Source organism: Ornithorhynchus anatinus, chromosome X5 (genome assembly GCF_004115215.2).
Source record: "Ornithorhynchus anatinus isolate Pmale09 chromosome X5, mOrnAna1.pri.v4, whole genome shotgun sequence".
Lineage (NCBI taxonomy): Eukaryota > Metazoa > Chordata > Mammalia > Monotremata > Ornithorhynchidae > Ornithorhynchus > Ornithorhynchus anatinus.
This window is the reverse complement of record NC_041753.1, coordinates 48,971,987-48,991,298: the sequence shown is the minus strand read 5'-3', so window position 1 is coordinate 48,991,298 and position 19,312 is coordinate 48,971,987. Positions and strand designations below refer to the sequence as shown.

At 39.8% G+C, this 19,312-nt stretch overlaps 1 protein-coding gene and 1 non-coding gene across 41 annotated transcripts in view; one reads left to right on the top strand and one right to left on the bottom strand.

Annotated features, from left to right (window-relative positions):
• The window catches only part of PTPRD (protein tyrosine phosphatase receptor type D), a 1,860,044-nt gene that overhangs the window by 1,110,081 nt on the left and 730,651 nt on the right, over window positions 1-19,312 (bottom strand). The window lies entirely within an intron of this gene.
• LOC114808594 lies at window positions 16,233-16,371 on the top strand. Its single transcript, XR_003756440.1, has one exon. It is a non-coding gene; the product is annotated as a small nucleolar RNA SNORA7 (small nucleolar RNA).

The window sequence follows — 19,312 nt, the reverse complement described above, 5'->3', positions numbered from 1 at the left end:
GTTTCCTCATCTGTAAAATGAGGATTAAAACTGTGAGCCCCTCGAGGGCCGTGGACTGGGTCCAACCCAATTTGCTTGTATCCACCCCAGTGCTTAGTACAGTGCCTGGCACATAGTAAGCACTTAAATACCAATTATATAAATACAATACCTAGTAGGGTATCTCACCCAGTGTCACTCAATGTTGCTCAATATATACTAATTTACTATTGAAATAAAGTAGTATTCATTTTCAAATCTGGATTTTTTTTGTTGTGAAAATAGTTTTAAATTAAACTAGTAAAATTCAATTTCCATCTAGTCATTATAATTATTATTCATGATGACAATAGTGAATCTATCTTAACACCAAAACAGTGAGATACCACGGATCTCTTTAAAGCTTTGTATAAAGATGCAATGTTCTAATAATAATACCCATATCATTTGTTTAAAAATGCTTAATATGTGCCTAGCACTGTACTAAATGCTGGGGTAGATACAAGCTGAGTTGGCCAAAGTCCCTGTTTCATGTGGGCCCAGAGCCTTAATAGTAGAGGAGTGGGGGAGAGAGAGGTATTTAATTATGAGAAGCAGTGTGGCTCAGTGGAAAGAGCATGGGCTTTGGAGTCAGAGGTCATGAGTTCAAATCCCCGCTCCGCCACTTGTCAGCTGTGTGACTGTGGGCAAGTCATTTAACTTCTCTGTGCCTCAGTTACCTCATCTGTAAAATGGGGATTAAGACTGTGAGCCCCACGTGGGATAACCTGATTCCCTTGTGTCTACCCCAGCACTTAGAACAGTGCTCGGCACATAGTAAGCGCATAACAAATACCAACATTATTATTAATTCCCATTTTCCAGATGAGAAAACTACAGCACAACCCTTTCCCCATAACAACTTGTGCTATTACGAAATACACACACATACTGTGCCAGTGTTTAATACACATATGAAACCAAAATTAAAATATTTTCTAGGACTTGCAATTTGCAGATATCCCTCTCATTTTAATCTTAACACAAGGGACTCTGATCTATAACAGACAAAATTGAGCCTCATAAGGCCTGTTAGTTTCATGCACAAGGCTCTTTCATTGGAAATTTACATCAAGGGTTCAGCAATCTGTTTTACCACAAAAAACAAGCCACCAAATCTCAAAAGGAATCATTTGTACCCTTAATGCACAGACAGATCACTGGATTACTGATAACGTATTACTAATCAAGCAGAATTTTCTTTTGATGTCTTGCAGTCCATGTCATAAACTGATTGAAAAATCAGTTGAATGAGCGCTCTCTATCTTTGCTGTATGTTAATAAAAATCAATGTACCTAGAAAGCTCCTCTGAATTAGTAACCTTCAGCTTCCTGAAACTAGAATATGTTAAAGCTTAAGCCCTCCTTTCTTCTTCTCCCACTCCTTTCTGTAGCACCCTGACTTATTATCTTTATTCATTCTCCCCTTCCAGCCCCAAAACACTTATGTACAAATCTGAAATTTTATTTATATTAATGCCTGCCTCCCCCTTTAGACTGCAGGCTTGCTATGGGCAGGGGATGTACCTGTTTATTGCTATACTATACTCTCCCAAGTGCTTAGCACAACATTCTTAATTTCATCTTTGAGAGGCAGCATGGTGTAATGGATAGAACATGGGTCTGGGAGTCAGAGGACCTGGGTTCTAATCCCAACTCTGCAAATTGCTTGCTGTGTGACCTTGGGCGAGTCACTTAACTTCTCAGTGTCTACTTCTCCCCTTCTTCCTCCTACTTAAATTGTGAGCCCCATGTGGGACAGAAACCCTGTCCAATCTAATTAACTTGTATCTACTCCAGAGCCTAGAACAGTGTTTGACACAGAGTAAGCACTTAACAAATACCATTAAAAAATTTCCAAAAGGATCAACATGTACACAGACAAGTCAGCGTGTAAATGTTGGTCAATGCTTAAACACAGGAGGCCTGCTCTTTGGCAACCTTAAGGACTCTCAATCATTCAATCTTGAATGTCTTGAAACCTTAGTGTGTGCAGAGAACTGCACTAAGCAGTTGGGAAACTACAATATAGCACTGTTGGTAGACACAGACTCTGCCCTCAGAGTGCTTACAGCCTATTAGGGAAGACAGGCATTAAAAGAAATTACTGACAGGGGAAATGAAACGCTGTCTTATTCCCCCTATTAGACTGTGAGCCCGTCATTGGGCAGGGAATGTCTCTGCCTGTTGCCGAATTGTACATTCCAAGTGCTTAGTACAGTGCCCTGCACATAGTAAGCACTCAAATACTATTGAATGAATGAATGAACAGTGGTAGCAGTGGTGAAGATGGAGGTAGCTAAAGCTGCTTCTTTACTACACTCTGTGGTCAGCTAACTGCATCATATCTGGACCAGTCAATAGCCTGAAGAATCCCCGATTAATCTTGCCACCTTTCTGGTCATGCCATAACCTCAGCATATTAACACATTTTCATGTTAATTTGTTGTCTTTTACTCCTTTATTCTCCAATGTTTATTATTTATATCTTCCTCCAGGTTATTTTAATGATTGCATATTCGTACATGCGTGGCTCAGTGGAAAGAGCACGGGCTTTGGAGTCGGGGCTCATGAGTTCGAATCCCAGCTCTGCCACTTGTCAGCTGTGTGACTGTGGGCAAGTCACTTAACTTCTCTGTGCCTCAGTTCCCTCATCTGTAAAATGGGGATTAAGACTGTGAGCCCCACGTGGGACAACCCGACTCCCCTGTGTCCACCCCAGCGCTTAGAACAGTGCTCTGCGCATAGTAAGCGCTTAACAAATACCAACATTATTATTACATTTGTATCTATCTTTCTCAGATTCTAAAGTCCCCAAGAGGGAAGTATCACTTGCTCTGCTTCTTCTCTAGGGTCCTACAAAGCCCACAGTAGATAATCAATAGCAACTGTTGATAACAATGAAAAGTGTGATTGTTGCCTTTCTTGACAGTTTGCATTATTGCAAGCCTAGTTATGACTAACTTGAGAATAGTTTAGTAGGAATCTGTCACTTAATGGACTTTAAGGAGAACCTTTGGCCAAGAATATTTTCATTGTATCATTCTGGAAAATTGGCAGAATCTCCTGGAACCTTTGCTCAAAGCCCACAAAAACCACAATACCATTATTCAAATTGGATCTGAAATTATACTAGAAGTATAATATAAACTCTGCTTTACTCCTTTAAAGAATGAGTGCTAGGATCTCTCTCAGAAGGAAGCAGCAGCTCTTTACAAGACCTGGTTATAAATATATTGGCTAAAAAGGAAATTCATTCCAGTTTTTTTTTCTTATGCAAAACTATTGAATAACCATCTGGACCCAACAATTTGTTTCCTGAATGGTCTTCAGCAATACTTTAGATTGCCTCCCCCAAAATAAGAATTTTCAAAGGATTTTGCTTATTAAAGAAAAAATTTGCTAATTGCACAGTCTTCTGATAAGTCTAAATTAGGCTCCATTTGGTTATCCTAAGATATACTGTATTATAGTATATTGTATTAATCTTTAAATGCCTTCTTAATCACTACTGCTTTTTCAGTACACAATTTGTCTTTTTGTTCTTAATAGATCCAATTAAGTTTTGATTGGCTTTAAAAAAAAAAGGATAAACTCAAATCTTATCTGCCTAATAGACTTATACATTCAGCATGAGGAGAAATTCCATTGTGCTAAATCATCCAAGCATTAAGCTTGCCCCTGGCATTTGTTAGCATTCGAAAGGTATTTGCACCTCCTATTTTATCTTCTAAGCTCTTAATTAGCTACACTAACTGATTTTAAGATTCATATATTTTATATTTTCAAGACAATAACTCCTAACTGCCTTCACATGCTTGGAGACTTTATAATCTGGTAACTCAGAGAGGATTTAATGCTGCATATCTCTTTTTAGACTGATGTTGAATTTGGGTTTTACATTAAGCTTTCATTCAGTTTCTTTATTTTTTTTTTTAAATATCTCCCTCCCTCCTATATCTGAAACAAACACGAAGAGAACTCAGATCAAGATTTACATCTGCTTCATGCAAATAGTGTTTTTTTTATTTCCAGAAGTTCAAATATAGAAAATCATGATTTAATTTTTCTAACTGAAAAAATGATATTCCCAGGGATTGTCCAGTAACACTTCCAATTTTTCCCAGTTTTATACAAGGCAAGCCTGATTTCTGCTACCACCCTATACTTACTCCTTCAATAGTTGAATAGTTGCAATTCTCTATTAGAAAGATGAGCACACCACAGACCCGCAGATAGATTATACTATATTCAATATATCTATCCTCTGCAGCACATAGAATGAATTGCTTATTATTACTGTACAAATTACAAGTGGATAATATTCTCTACATTGAGACTAAGTAAAGACATCAGGGACAGTTTCTGTGAGAATTTGATACTTATTTACCCTCAAGACATCTCAGAGAGACAAGGAATTTGACTCAAATTTGGGATTATATCATTTTGCCATTATTGCAAGAAATGTCCCTGGTAAGGTAGTCCTTCTACTGACTTACCTTGAACGTGAACCTAACCATACGTGATTGATGAGAAAAGTTTTGCTACCTTTTTTGAAGTCCTGAATTGTCTTGGTTCCCTTCCTCCTTCCTTCCATTTCCAAAATACTTTCAACCTGCTGGAAGCCACAGGTAGGAAAGCAGTGACAAACCAGCCCTAACGGCAGTATAAAGGAAATCAAATCATATTTATTGAGAGCTTACTGTGTGCAGAGCCCTTTATTAAGGGCTTGGTAGAATACAATATAACAGAGTTGGTTGACATGTTCTGTGGCCACAAGAAGGGTCAAGTTTAGAACTCTCTGTTGCTAGTGTATAAAAAGAAAGCTATGATAAATAAACAGTTGGTAATCATGAAATCAGTGATATTTATTAGGCAGTTACTATGTGCATAGCACTGTACTACTAAGTTCTTGGGAGAGAATTAGAATTAGCAGACATCCCCAGCTCACAATAAAGTTAATTGTAATTAGGGTATTCACAATTGGTGGGAGAGAAAAATGACTTTAGAGGGAGGAAACTTTGAGTTCTGTGGTTGAATCAAGATCACCCTTATCCCAAAGATTAATAATATATTTAAGTATTATATTAGTTTAGATAACACTAGGAAGTCTACACTGGTGCTCATTTTAGAGTATTTATTTTCTATTTACTTTAACATTTTTCTTGCCTACTTTTAAGGCTAATCACTTTTCTAGACTAAGTGAAATTTAAGTTCTGAAAACACGTTGAGTCTCTCCCCCTGAAGATGGGCCCAAGGAACATTCACTCTGTGAGGAAATATATTCTTTCGTTGCAGCAAAATAATGGCTCAGAACAGAAATTTTCCAGTGTGATTTGGTTACTTTAGGTAGTGCTGCAGCTCCCTAACTCTCTCATTTCAGGCTTTGTCCCCTCCCTCTGTTCAGGGAAGCTGGGCACTAGGAGTGGAGAATGGGGACATAGATGCCATCAGGCCATTAGTAGGCTTTCAAGGAAAGAAGACAACTGGAACCCAGATCCTGCTAACTCCTAGGCCCATGCTCTCTCCACTAGGCTATGTTGCTTCTCTAATATTATGAACTAGTATTTTTTAAGAGCTTAATGAATTAGTTTCTGTGTCCCCTCATATCCTGCCCAGTCTCTCCACTCTCATACTGCCTGGCACATAGCTCTTAACAGTACCATAATTAATAATAATAACTATGTGCCAGGCACTGTACTAAGCACTGGGGTGGATATAAGCAAATCGGATTGGACACAGTCCCTGTACCACGTGGGGCTCACAGTCTCAATCCCCATTTTCCAGATGAGGTAACTGAAGCCCAGAGAAGTGAAGTGACTTGCCCAAGGTCACACAGCAGACAAGAGGCGGAGCCGAGATTAGAGCCCAGTTTTTATTATTATTATTATTATTAGGGTCTTGAGGGTGACAAGGGGGTGGACAGTAATTTGAGCTTCCCCATGACAGGAATTTACCTCCTATGTTATGATAATGATAATAATGGCATCTGCGAAGCCCTTACTATGTGCCAAGCACTGTACTAAGCGCTGGGGTGGATACAAGCAAATTAGGTTGGACACAGTCCCTGTCCCATTTGGAGTTCAGAGTCTTGACCCCCATTTTACAGATGGAAGTAACTGAGGCACAGAGCAGTTAAGTGACTTGCCCAAGATCACACAGCAGATGAATTGTACAATTCAAGCGCTTAGTACAGTGTTCTGCACAAAATAAGCGCTCAATAAATATGATTGAATGAACATGTGGCAGAGTCGGGATTAGAATCCATGACCTACTGACTCCTAGGCCAGTGCTCTATCCACGACGCCATGCAACTTTTCTAGTAGGCTCCTCCTCTACTTCAATGTTATGTTCTTATGTTCGAAGTCATTTTACAACGTACCCAAGGACCGTAAAAAAATAAATTTTCTTAGGCTCAGAAATTTTTTTAAAAAAAATGCCTCTTTGGCGACAGAAGATAAACCTCCTTTAGCCAGGGGCGGCCCCGTGGGGTGCTTTAAGTGAGCAAACAGAGGACGGGCCCAGAGTTTGCAGGTTTCTCTCTCTCCTTGACAGAAGAATTAATCTCCTCCCTTATTATGGTCAATAAAAAATAATTCATGCTGAATGAATAAAGTACACTAAAATTCAATTTTCCTGTCTCTTTTTAATGGTGTTTGTTGAACGCTTACTATGTGACAAACACTGTAGTAAGCACTGCGATAGGTTGCACGAGGAAAGGATACCGACCACCCCCCGCCTCCCATCCACAAGCCAAAGAAGCAGAACGGCGACTCACCAAGGAGATAAGAGAGTGTCAACAAACCCCCATCGCCCATTAACGACTTGATAGCTCTGCTCGCCCATTCACTCCTACAGATGCTTTAATGAGTTGCTAATGACAGCTGCGAACTTGTGGATTGCCTCCCAGCTGGGAGCTGCTCAGTCGCCTCCCCCACCCCCCGAGAAGCAGTGTGGCGCAATGGAAAGAGCCCGGGTTTGGGAGTCAGAGGTCTTGGGTTCGAATCCCACCCTGCCACTTGACAGCTGTGTGACTGTGGGCAAATCACTTCACTTCTCTGTGCCTCAGTTACCTCATCTGTAAAATGGGGATTAACTGTGAGCCTCACGTGGGACAACCTGATGACCCTGTATCTCCCCCAGCGCTTAGAAGAGTGCTCGTCACATAGTAAGCGCTTAACAAATACCAACATTATTATTACCCTGTATCTACCCCAGCGGTGAGAACAGTGCTGTGCACATAGTAAGCGCTTAACAGATACCATCATCATTATTATTATTATTGGCCAGCGGATCTACAAATCAGCGGCTGCAGTCCGGACTTTCTCTTAGGCCCTAAAGGCCCACCATGGGACCCAAGCCCCTCCCTCTCATCCCCAATGTCTTTCACTTTATCTCATGTTTCAAACACAGAATACGGAGCTCTCCATACAGTAGGCATTCAGTAAATACTGATGATGATAAATTCAGCGCTTAGCACAGTGCTTGGCACCTAGTAAGCACTTAACGAAAACCATCATCCTCATCATTAGATGATGAGCGGTGATACCTCTTCCTTGGAGCATACTGGCACTTTACTCGAGCAGGGCTGTTTGAATCCTTTTTAGACGGGAAGCCCGTTGTTGGGCAGAGATTGTCTCTATCTGTTGCCGAATTGTACATTCCAAGCGCTTAGTACAGTGCTCTGCACACAGTAATGGCTCAATAAATACGATTGAATGAATGAATGGATGAGTCCTCATCCTGTGGCTATTGCTATTCACACCTGTTGTAACCACGAGCTGCACCTTCTATTAGCTTGTAAACTCCTCATGATAAAACAGTTTTATTTTTTCTTCCTTGGTAATAATAATAATAATGGTATTTGTTAGAGAAGCAGCGTGGCTCAGTGGAAAGAGCACGGGCTTGGGAGTCAGAGGTCTTGGGTTCGAATCCCACCCTGCCACTTGACAGCTGTGTGACTGTGGGCAAGTCACTTCACTTCTCTGTGCCTCAGTTCCCTCATCTTTAAAATGGGCTTTAAGACTGTGAGCCTCCCATGGGGCAACCTGATTACCCTGTATCTACCCCAGCGCGTAGAACAGTGCTCTGCACATAGTAAGCGCTTTACAAATACCATCACCATTATTATTATTAAGCACTTAACTAGGCCATACACTGTACAAAGCGCTGGGGTGGATACAAGCAGATGGGGTTAGTACATTCCCATGCACTTAATACAGTATTATATTCAGTAGGTGCTCAATGAACACCATTACTACCAAGCTTCTATTCTAATAATAATAATTGTGGTATTTGTTAAGCGCTTACTATGTGCTGAGCACTGTTCTAAGCACTGGGGTAGATACAAGGTAATCAGGTTGTCCCACATGAGGCTCACAGTCTTAATCCCCATTTTACAAATGAGGTAACTGAGGCACACAGAAGTTAAGTAGCTTGCCCAAGGTCACACAGCGGACAAGTGGCAGAGTCGGGATTAGAACTCACGTCCTTTGACTCCCAAGCCTGTGCTCTTTCCACTGAGCCAAACTGCTTCTCTAATGTTAGCACTTCTAGTGTGCTGATGAGTAACCAAATGTTCTGAATTAATTTATACATCCAGGTGATTATCCATGACTGAATTTCCATATGGAAAGTGTCATTTGAGATTTGAATCTGCATGGGATAACCTAAAGTGTGCACATTTGTGGGGCCTGTGCCATTTAAGCATGTCCACAAACCCCCTGGAATGCTTACTTGATTGACAGGTAGATTTTGGAGCATTTCCAACCTTCCTGCATGCCTCAGTGGAAAGAGCCCAGGCTTGGGAGTCAGAGATCATGGGTTCTAATCACAATTCTGCCACTTGTCAACTGTGTGACTATAGGCAAGTCACTTAACTTCTCTGTGCCTCAGTTACCTCATCTGTAAAATGGGGATTAAGACTGTGAGCCTCACATAGGACAACCTGATTACCCTGTATTTACCCCAGCACTTAGAACAGTGCTCTGCACATAGTAAGCGCTTAACAAATACCAACATTATTATTATTATTATTCCTTCAACTTGCAGACCAGGACAAACTTCAGAGAGCCAAGGCAGTAAATTGTAGGGTCAACTTGTACTCTGGGTAGCAGCTGTCTGCTGGAAAAAGTCCACAACCCATCATGAGGGTGCACTCACAAAGGAAAATTTCCTTTCTAGATAAACTTAAAAAAAAAGTATGGTTTTCTACCCTTCTATGCTCAACTGTGTGAAAAAGAATTAGTATTAAATTATCTGATAATTAGCTAATGAGTAAGATAGCATTTGTGCCAATAAAATATTATTCCAGTCATTACTTTCAAACTAAAAGGGTTTATTCCATGCAGACACTGCTACTGGTCCAGTCGATATACTACTTTATGGAAAGTAGTTAGGTGCTTTGGGATGCTTCATTGCCTTATGACTTGAATTAGACAATAGAGCTTCAGAAAGTACGCGACTGATTCTCATGCATTGGGAGAATCTGTCAGACCTCTTGCTCTACTTCTTATTTCATCATTGCAGAATGAAAAACTGATACCAATTCCACACACCACAGGGATGCAGTGAAGTTAAAATCCCTCTCAGTGAGAAGGCTACTTCTTGGGGCTAAGTACCCTATATTCAGTGATTTAGTTATTAGCACTAAATGCACCCCTTAAAATATTTAATTTACACCAGGACATCATTTTAGTCACCTGACATTTCTGACCCTTAGTGAGCACCTGGGAGGCATCGTTATTTCATGTCTACAGTCCATTTATCTAAGTGTTTAAGTATTAACAACTCTAATCACACCGTTCCTGGGATTTGTCCTACTTTGGCTGGCATGTTCAATAGGCCTGGTGTTCTCATCCACGTGTTCTTATTCTTTCAGAGATGGAGAAGAGACAGAACATTACCATTAAAAACAAAATTATTACTACCAATTTTCAAGAATATATGAAAATTAGTTTGTAGATTTTTTTGTCTCTTTATAAATTTGGTGAGCTCATTTCTTCCACCAAGTGTGAAAGCAAACTTCCCCATGCTTTTGGACAAGTTATGGGGCCACTCTTCTATGGTCAAATTCATAATTAACAGATGAAAATTTTCAAAATGATGATAGATCTTTCTTATCACTATATAACAGAGTGACTTGGCAAAAAGTCACCACTTTTGTATGCCCTCTGCTTCACTTCTCCTGGCTGAGATATACTTGCAGAAAACCTGGCAGCAGCTGCAAGACTGTAAACTCACTGTGGGAGGGGAACGTGTCTACCAGTGCAATTGTACTGTACTCTCCCAAGTGCTTATACAGTGCTCAGCACACAATAAGAGCTCAATAAATACAATGAATTCATTCAATAAATTCATTCCTTTGCATGTCTGGATTTTTTTCCTCATGACATCCAAGGAAACATAATACTTATGGTATTCGTTAAGCACTTACTATGTACTAGGCACTCTACTAAGCACTCTGGGGGGAAGTAGCATGGTGTAGTGGATAGAGCCTATGCCTGGGAGTCAGAAGGTCATGGGTTCTAATCCTCACTCTGCCACTTATTTTCTGTGTGTTCTTGGGTGTTACTTCACTTCTCTGGGCCTTAGTTCCCTCATCTGTAAAATGGGGATTAAGAGCATGAGCCCTATGTGGGACAGGCACTGTGTGGACCCGATTTGCTTGTATTCATCCCCAGCGCTTAGTAGAGTGCCTGGCACATAGTAAGCATTTAATAAATACTGTTATTGTTATTATTAATAAAAGCAAATTGGGTTGGACACAGTCCCTGTCCCGTATCGGGCTCACAGTCTTAATCCTCATTTTACAGATGAGGTAACTGAGGCACAGAGAAGTTAAGTGACTTAGCTAAGGTCATCCAGCAGACAAGTGGCAGAGTCAGGATTAGAAACCAGACCCTTCTGACACCCAGGCCCATGCTCTATCCACTAGGCCACTGTGCTTCTCCAATATTATGAACTAGTATTATTTTAAGAGCTTAATGAATTGGTTCTCATGCCTCCTACTTCTTCATAATCAGTACTTTTTGGATTAAGAATTACAAGGGAAATTTGGGTCTTTCAGTTCAACCTGAGATTCTACTTTACATAATAAATAGCATCAAACACAGTGGACAGCTGAACAGTCACTTCAACCAACAAGAACTAGAAAAGTATCTTTTTTTGTAACTGATCCATGCAGCTCACCTTTTCATTTCCTTTGCACTTTGAAAGGATCACTCCTCCAAAAAGTTCAAAGGTCAGTGAAAAATGTCATACTTGAAAAATCTCTGCATTTAGAGATCTTTTGAGTGTCTCAACGTATCCACAGTTAACACCTTCTTGGTCTTATTAAACCATCCATTTATATGTTGAAGAAAAGGAATGAACCACACATTACTCAGGACTATTTTCATACTATTGTTAATGAAAAGCATTACAGTTGGTATTTTTCCCTATGGCTTTTTCCCATTTGAGCCAAATTCTTACATTCTTTCATATGAACATGGTAGGTGTCTTGTTTACTTAAAAAAAAAATGGAGACGCATCAAAGCTTTTACAAGGCATTAAATTCACATACAACATGAGTGAAAATAATGAAGTCCAAAAGCAGCATGCCACCATATCATCTAGCCTTGCCACCCCATGTGACTTTCTCTCACTTTGATATATCTTTTAATCAATCTCTCCTTGAGGAAAATTAATCTGGTCTATGTCACCCTTGTACAACAAGCAAGCCATTTTGATAACAGCAAATTCCATGTTGAGTTTAGCAGTTGCCTTAATTAAAAGGTGATCACCAGAGAGTTGATTTTCTATCATGTTGTTGACTTACACACTAAAAATAATTAACACATGTAATCAAAGGGATGCCACTAAGAACATATTCACTATTGCAAAAAAAAAAGAATACCCCAATAAGGTTTGCATTTATATACTGGATGCTGATATTTATGACTTTTCAGTTATTAGCATTCTACAGCTTAGCAAAGACATCACCTTGAACTATTTTCCTCATGATTACTCCCTCTCTCTGACAACTGATGGGCTTGACAGTCTTGTTAAATTGCCAAATTAATAATTTTCAGAGGCCCTTATTCCCCAGCACCTGGGTAACAGCAAAGTAATGGTAAAACATGAACTTGGCACACATCTTAAGAATTTTTTTTTTAATAAGCCAGTTTACCGGCACAAATTGGGAAAAAGAAGAGAATCAGTCACTCAACTATCAGAAAGTTTCCAGTTTAGTTGTGCTCTCAAATCAAAATGTGTGTCATGCCACTGTAATACCAGTTTTCACTACATCATTGCATTATTATATTATATACATCATTATAAGATATATACATTTTCAAATATGGGCAACCCTTAGGTTTACAGGTCTTACAGAGATGTTCTGCATCATGACAACAGACTACACTTGGTATTCATGACAGCCATCTCACAGTGTACACTGCTGGGTACTAGTGAAGCAGGCAAAGGAGTGTTGATTGTACAAATCAAGTCCCTTGCTTCTACTCTCAGATGATAGCAAGTGGGTGTCCTCCTGGCTGTGGGACTTAAGTTTTCCCCTCCTCCGATCCGCAACTAAAATCCTAAAATCCCATTCAGTCCTCTAGGTTGTAAACTCCTTGTGTTCATGGAACATGTCTAAAACATTCACTCCAAACAGCAAGGGGTAAGAAAATGACCCACTATACCATATTTACTTGCATATTTATTTCCTTTAAGCACATAATTACCCCATCCCAATTTTTGATGAGGAAATAATTATTTTTTGTACTACTAATTGTAAGCAGTGTTAGCAGTGTGATGGGAGAGAAGGAGGAAGGAGAGATGGTTGAGAATAGCAACAATACAGCAGGTAAGCAGCTAATTCTTTGAGTGTTTATTGTATGCAGCATTTGGAGCCTTGCAACAGAAGTGAAACAGTATGAAATGTCTTCTTCCTCTTCCTTCTCTCCTTTATTTTTATTTTATCCCACCCCCCTTATTGTTAGACAATTTCCCACATAATAGTGTCTCCCTTGTTTTGGGTTTGCAGAATGTATACAAAAATGTGGGGCAATTATGCCAGTAAAAAGGTAATTCCTTAGGCAAGTGTGCAAGTGATCACCCTTTAGTGACACACACAGGTACAGTCTTATCAGCAGTGTCATTTTAAAACACAAAGTACAGATTTGTACCTGGAATCTTGGAAAAAATTTTTCACCACAATGTTATTATTCTGCTATTTATGTTACATGCATAGACAAAGGTAGAGCAACAGAAAAAAGAAAAAATGGCTTACCACAGACTATGGCAACAGCCAGTCATAAAGCTCTGTAGCAATTTCAAGGTGTAGTGATGATCAATCTTTTATGTGACTACGAGATCTGGACCTAGTTCAGAAAATACAGCTAGCTTCTTGGCAGTTTCACCAATGTCACTTCAATTCATTCAACAGTACTTAACTGAGACCAATCAGACACTTGGGAAGCAATGTGGCCTAATGGAAGGAGCACTGACCTAGGAATCAGAGGACCTCGATTCTAATCCCAGCTCTGCCACCTACCTGCTGTGTGATCTTGAACAAGTCCCTTCACTGGGCTTAGTTTGACATCTGAGCTGTCAGTACCACCAAGGTAACAGCCAAACTCTTAAGAAGGCAAAACATTGTTTCTGTAAAATAAGGATACTTGATGGGTACTGTGGCAAAATCAGTGAAGCAGCATGGCGTACTGCACTGAGCATGAGCCTAGGGGTCTGAAAGTCATGGGCTCTAATCCCAGTTCTGCCACTTGTCAGCTGTGGGATGTTGGGCAAGTTCCTTCACTTCTCTGTGCCTCAGTTACCTCATCTGTAAAATGGGGATTGAGACTGTGAGCCCCACGTGGAACAGAGACTGTGTCTAACCCAATTTGCTTGTATCCACCCCAGAGCTTAGTACAGTGCCTGGAACACAGTAAGTGCTTAACAAATACCACAATTATTATTATTATTAAAATCACAGCATCCCATCACAGAACAAGGAACCTATGCTACAAGGAGTGACATGAACAGTGCATGGAGACTTTTCAGAGACCTGATCTATCTGGATGCCCTCAAGATTGTGGGTATGGCAAGGAGACACCACCATAAAGACTAGGTTGACAAAAACAACACCAAGAAAGAGAGAAAATTACCACAAGAAAACAGGAAATTCATCAATAATTCACAGATCCACATGATCACAACCATACAGAAACCTGTAATGGGATTTGCAGCTTGGATTAAGAAGTGTATGTAACCAGTGGTGACGCACAGAAGCTGAAAAGATCCAGTGCTTAGTAGAGTGCCTGGTATGCAGTAAGTGCTTAACAAATATCAAATAAATAATTATTATTATTATCCAGGAATACTCTGGCCACTGCCTAACTAAGAAAGCTCTATGCTCAATACATACCACCACAACACTGCTGGAGAGCGCTGATGGAATCACCCTCATCAACAGAGAGAGAATCCTGCACAGATGGCAAGAACACCATAATGAACTCCTGAACATGCTTTTCACATGGATCTTCTAGGCATAGAAAACTAGTCAAAGTATGGGAGCAACATCTTATCTCTGATTTTTGAAGAAGTAGTTTCTGCAGTCGAAGCCATGAAAATAATGATGTTTCCCTAGAGGATGAAAGAGCAGTCAACAAGGTTCTGGGGCCTGTAAGGTTAGAAGATTGTATATGAGTGAGCACTTGGATCTAAGGAAACTGTGGCTAAAGCAGTGAGGAGCTCAAGAATTGGGATTCCCCCCAACAGACCCATCAGAGTAGTCATGAATTTTAACTTTCTACTATCGAGCCTTTTACATTGTAAAATTTGAATTCATTTTCTGTGGGTGTGGGACTTTAAATCATATATTCTTGATTTTTTTTCTGACATGTTAGCTTTCCCTTTTATAGAACGAATTCCTTGTGGACCATTACCTATTTATCATTTTTCAAGTGGTCACTGCATTACTCAGTACAGTCCTGTGCACAGTGTGCTTATAATAAGCCTCTAAGAATGAGACAGAACTCCTGCCTTCTGTATCTATGTGGTCAGTGGGAGTTAGTACTAGGGCCTCTGCTGCAAAGGAGGCATTCTAGCAAATGGTTAGGACCAAGTCCTAGAATTCATGACACCCTCCTGGGGGCAGAATGCCTAGTGAGATTTTATTAACGGGCATAAGTAATGGACAAAATTCCAAATGAGGATACAGTACTTCAAGACTACTGGATCAGTGGATACAACAAAAGTAAGGAGAGGGCCTCTAGGAAATGTTATACTGGTTTTAGGATACTGCTTGAAGGTGGAGGTCACAGTGCAGGAAACATTTTTTTTTCTTTTTTTTTTTTTGCCCTATTCGTAAGGGCTCCTGCAAACCCACCCACAACCAGCATGTCTTCCCTCCTGTTATATACTTGGAAATCAACTACTTTGGAAGAAATCACTGTAACCAAAAAGGTTAACTTCAAGGACTTTATAGGGTTTATTGTCTTTTGAGAATTGGCATCTGGTGTACTTAATTATATGCTAAAGAAATCAGTCAAAAACTATTAAGCAAAACACAAAATTCTGCAAAATGCCAAAATACCTAAAAATGGGTAGTATGAGATAGAATTATGTAACAACTTTAAATATGCATAAACTCAAAAAAGGAGAAATTGGAAATTCAAATATGATTACTCATTTTCATACATTAATATTAATCATCATAAGGACTTCTTTCAAGTGAAAGTGGGCCAAGTTTGGCTTCTAAGATATAGAAAGACTATTCTAATTGTAATAGTAATTATGTGACTTTATTGACCTAGGCTGGTTGCAGCAAGGATGATCAACATTAATGCTACTCAGCCCAGAAAACAGGGTCTTAAATGACAGAAACAGTGTCTGCTTTTTAGGCTAATGGAAATTTAATAGAACTTGATAGAGCTGTTTTCACCATTCCACTAGCACCAAAGGCCAAACATACCAATCAGAATTGAAGAGAACATTTACCCTATGCATAGCAATAAGGTAACCAAGGTCATAGAGGCAGAGGTGCTTCTTTCCGTGTTAACATAACAGGCTCACTTAAATATTTAACATCAGAAAAGGAATGAATTTGCTTTAAAAAAGGCCAGAATTCAAGAGAAGCCCACATCGATTATTCAATATTAGTAATGTGTGCTGATAACCTTCTCCTCGCAACAGTATCACAAAGTATTTTTAAACCAGATAGGAAGTGTTTGCTCCTGTCGGGATCGCACCTGGAGAATTTCCAGTATTCTACCAGTCTCTGCTACGGGAGGGAGAGTCAAGCAGAGGCATATCCATTCCATTCGTAGCTTGGGCAGTGGCTAGAGAGTGGGAAGGCAATCTGCTACAAGTCAAAACTCACCTGTGCTGGGCAGCAGTGGCATGGGAGAGAGTCGAGGGGGGAGATTCAAGCTTACTGTGAGGAAGAGGGCAATGGTAAACCATTTCCATATTTTTCCCAATAAAACACTGTGGCTACATTACCAGAATGACTGCAGGTGGAGGCAGGGAGTTCTGAGAGATGTGTCCATGGAGTTGCTATGGGTCGAGATGACTCGACAGCATAAGACAAGACAAGGAAGTGTTTGCTTTTCTTAATAAATTAATAAAAATTGATCCAAACCATTTTGAACATCAGATGCTAACTTTGAAAAGGGGACTTGAACTAGAAAACATCATGGTGAAATTCTCTAGTGGCCTCAATGGAAACCCCCAGGTAATTCATTAACAATGCAAACGTAATGAAAATTAAGTTACTCTCAAAGTTGACCATGTGTGTTTTTAACAAAAATTGCATAAACAATCTCAATTGCCGTAAAAGATGCTGAGTGCAAAATTTAAGATGACACTGAATCCACTTCTTCTGTTACAGAACTAGAGATGCTTTTGAAAGGAAGTTCTGTCTACTTTAATTCCTGAAAAAAATGGCCGAAAAAGTAAACTTTTTGCTCACAGTTTCAAGCAAACTACACATAGGCCTTCAGGCACAACTTATGCCATATGTGTAGGAAAAAAAAAGGTGAAACTTGAAAATTCATTTCACTCTACCATTTAAATGTAAACTGTTTTTATTACTGTGATTTTCAGGTTTTTTTCAAATTATCATTGCAGTGCAAGCATGAAATTTCAGGCATTTGTAACCAAATGCATCCATTTTTGAAAAATGCTGAAAATTTCATATGGAGGAAAAAACCAGAATCAAATGAAGATGTTTCTCTTAAATTAAATAGTAATAATAATAATAATTGTGGCATTTGTTAAGTTCTTATTATGTGCCCAGCACTGTCCTAAGCACTGAGGTAGAAACAAGGTAATCACATTGGACACAGTCCCTGTCCCACATGGACTTAATCCCCATTTTATAGATGAGGGAAATGAGGTACAGAGAAATTCAGTGACTTTCCCAAGGTCACAGAGCAGACATGTGGCAGAGCTGGAGTTGGAACCCATGTCCTTTGACTCCTAAGCTCATGCTCTTTCCACTAGGCCATGCTGTTTTTCATGTGAGAGTACGACTCACCCTCCCTCCCAACTACCTAAATCCTAGGGATTAGGCGGTCCAGGACAATGATCACTCAGTTACTAAAGAGGCTGCAGCCCTGTTTTCTAACTCTCTGGTTGTCTGGGTAGCCCTATTTAGGAATGTTCAGCTCATCTTGTATGGGGAGGGGGATTAGTAAAGGTAACCTTTTTCACTGCTTGCCTCACTCAAACACGTTCACCTACCTCACTCAAACCCAGTTTCACCAGAAAACCATTACTGATGAGTCTGAAAGTGACCATGAAAGCAATCAATAAGTCAATCAATGATATTATTGAACACAGTGTGTGCAGAGAATACTGTAATACGTGCTTGGGAATGTACACAATACAATAGAGTTGGTAGACGTGTTCTCTTGCCATAAAGAACAGTCTACAGGAGAAGTTTACAGACTAGAGTAAAAGCAAATAAAAAACTTCCAAACATAAAGGAAAATTCCCTCAGGGAACATTAGGGTGCAATGCATTGTACTTTTCACTAGACAAGCACAAAACTCAATCAATCAGTGGCATTTGAGTGCTTACTATGTACAGAGCACTGTACTAAGCACTTGGGAGAGTACAATATAATAATAATAATGTTGGTATTTGTTAAGTGCTTACTATGTGCAGAGCACTGTTCTAAGCGCTGGGGGAGATACAGGGTCATCAGGTTGTCCCACATGAGGCTCACAGTCTTCATCCCCATTTTACAGATGAGGGAACCGAGGCACAGAGAAGTAAAGTGACTTGCCCACAGTCACACAGCTGCCAAGTTGGAAGAGCCAGGATTCGAACCCATGATCTTTGACTCCTAAGTCCGGGCTCATTCCACTGAGCCACGCTGCTTCTCTAATGAAGAATTACCAGGTGTATTCCCTGCCCATAATGAGCTTACAGTCTAGAGTTTAAAGTTTTATAGAGAGATCTTCTTCCTCTGAAAGAAGGGTGGCAGGGGTGGGCTTCACAATCAGACATGAGAATTATCTCAAGCCTTCTTGCTCTGCCTAGAGGCTTTAGTGAATATCTAATAACCCAACACTTACCTTTAAAACAGATGAATTATAGCACAACTATCAATGCATATGTTTGTCCCCATTTCCTTATAGTGGCAGACACCAAAGAGAAGAATCTATCTTTAGCTGACTAGATTAATCAAATCTCATAAACGGATTCTCAGGGAAGATTTAAGTACATAAGTGGGCAGTGACATTGAGACATGAAGGGAAAAAAACCCTCTGGACAACATAAGTTTGGTAAATTATACAATAATAATAATTAATAATTACGGTATTTTTTAAGTGCTTACCATGTGCCTGGCACTGTACTAAGCACTGGGGTGGATACAATAGTAGCCTGCTTACTGATTAGTGAGTGTTACTGGACATCAGGTTAAAGACTTTTCATTATCCAAATAAAAGAAAAAACAACAGCTTGGGTGCACCAGAGATCTAAGCACTATCATTGTCTAACAGTGAGACCTGGACAATGGTCACATAACTACTGTTATGCTGTATGCTATCTGCTGGACTAATCACCTGATATGTTCCAATATTTCATGAACGATAAAGCCAGTGTATCGCAAAATGGACTCCGAACTATCCAAGTGTGTGAATGCCAAACTCCTGGAAAATGCAATAACACACAAGGAATGTCACTAATGTTTTGAAACAGAGTTTCTTGTTCTTAAAAGTCTACCTGACCCTTCCAATTTGATCAGTAATTTTGTATTTCAAAAGGATACTCTCTCCCAGTAGACTTAAGACTTTGGGTG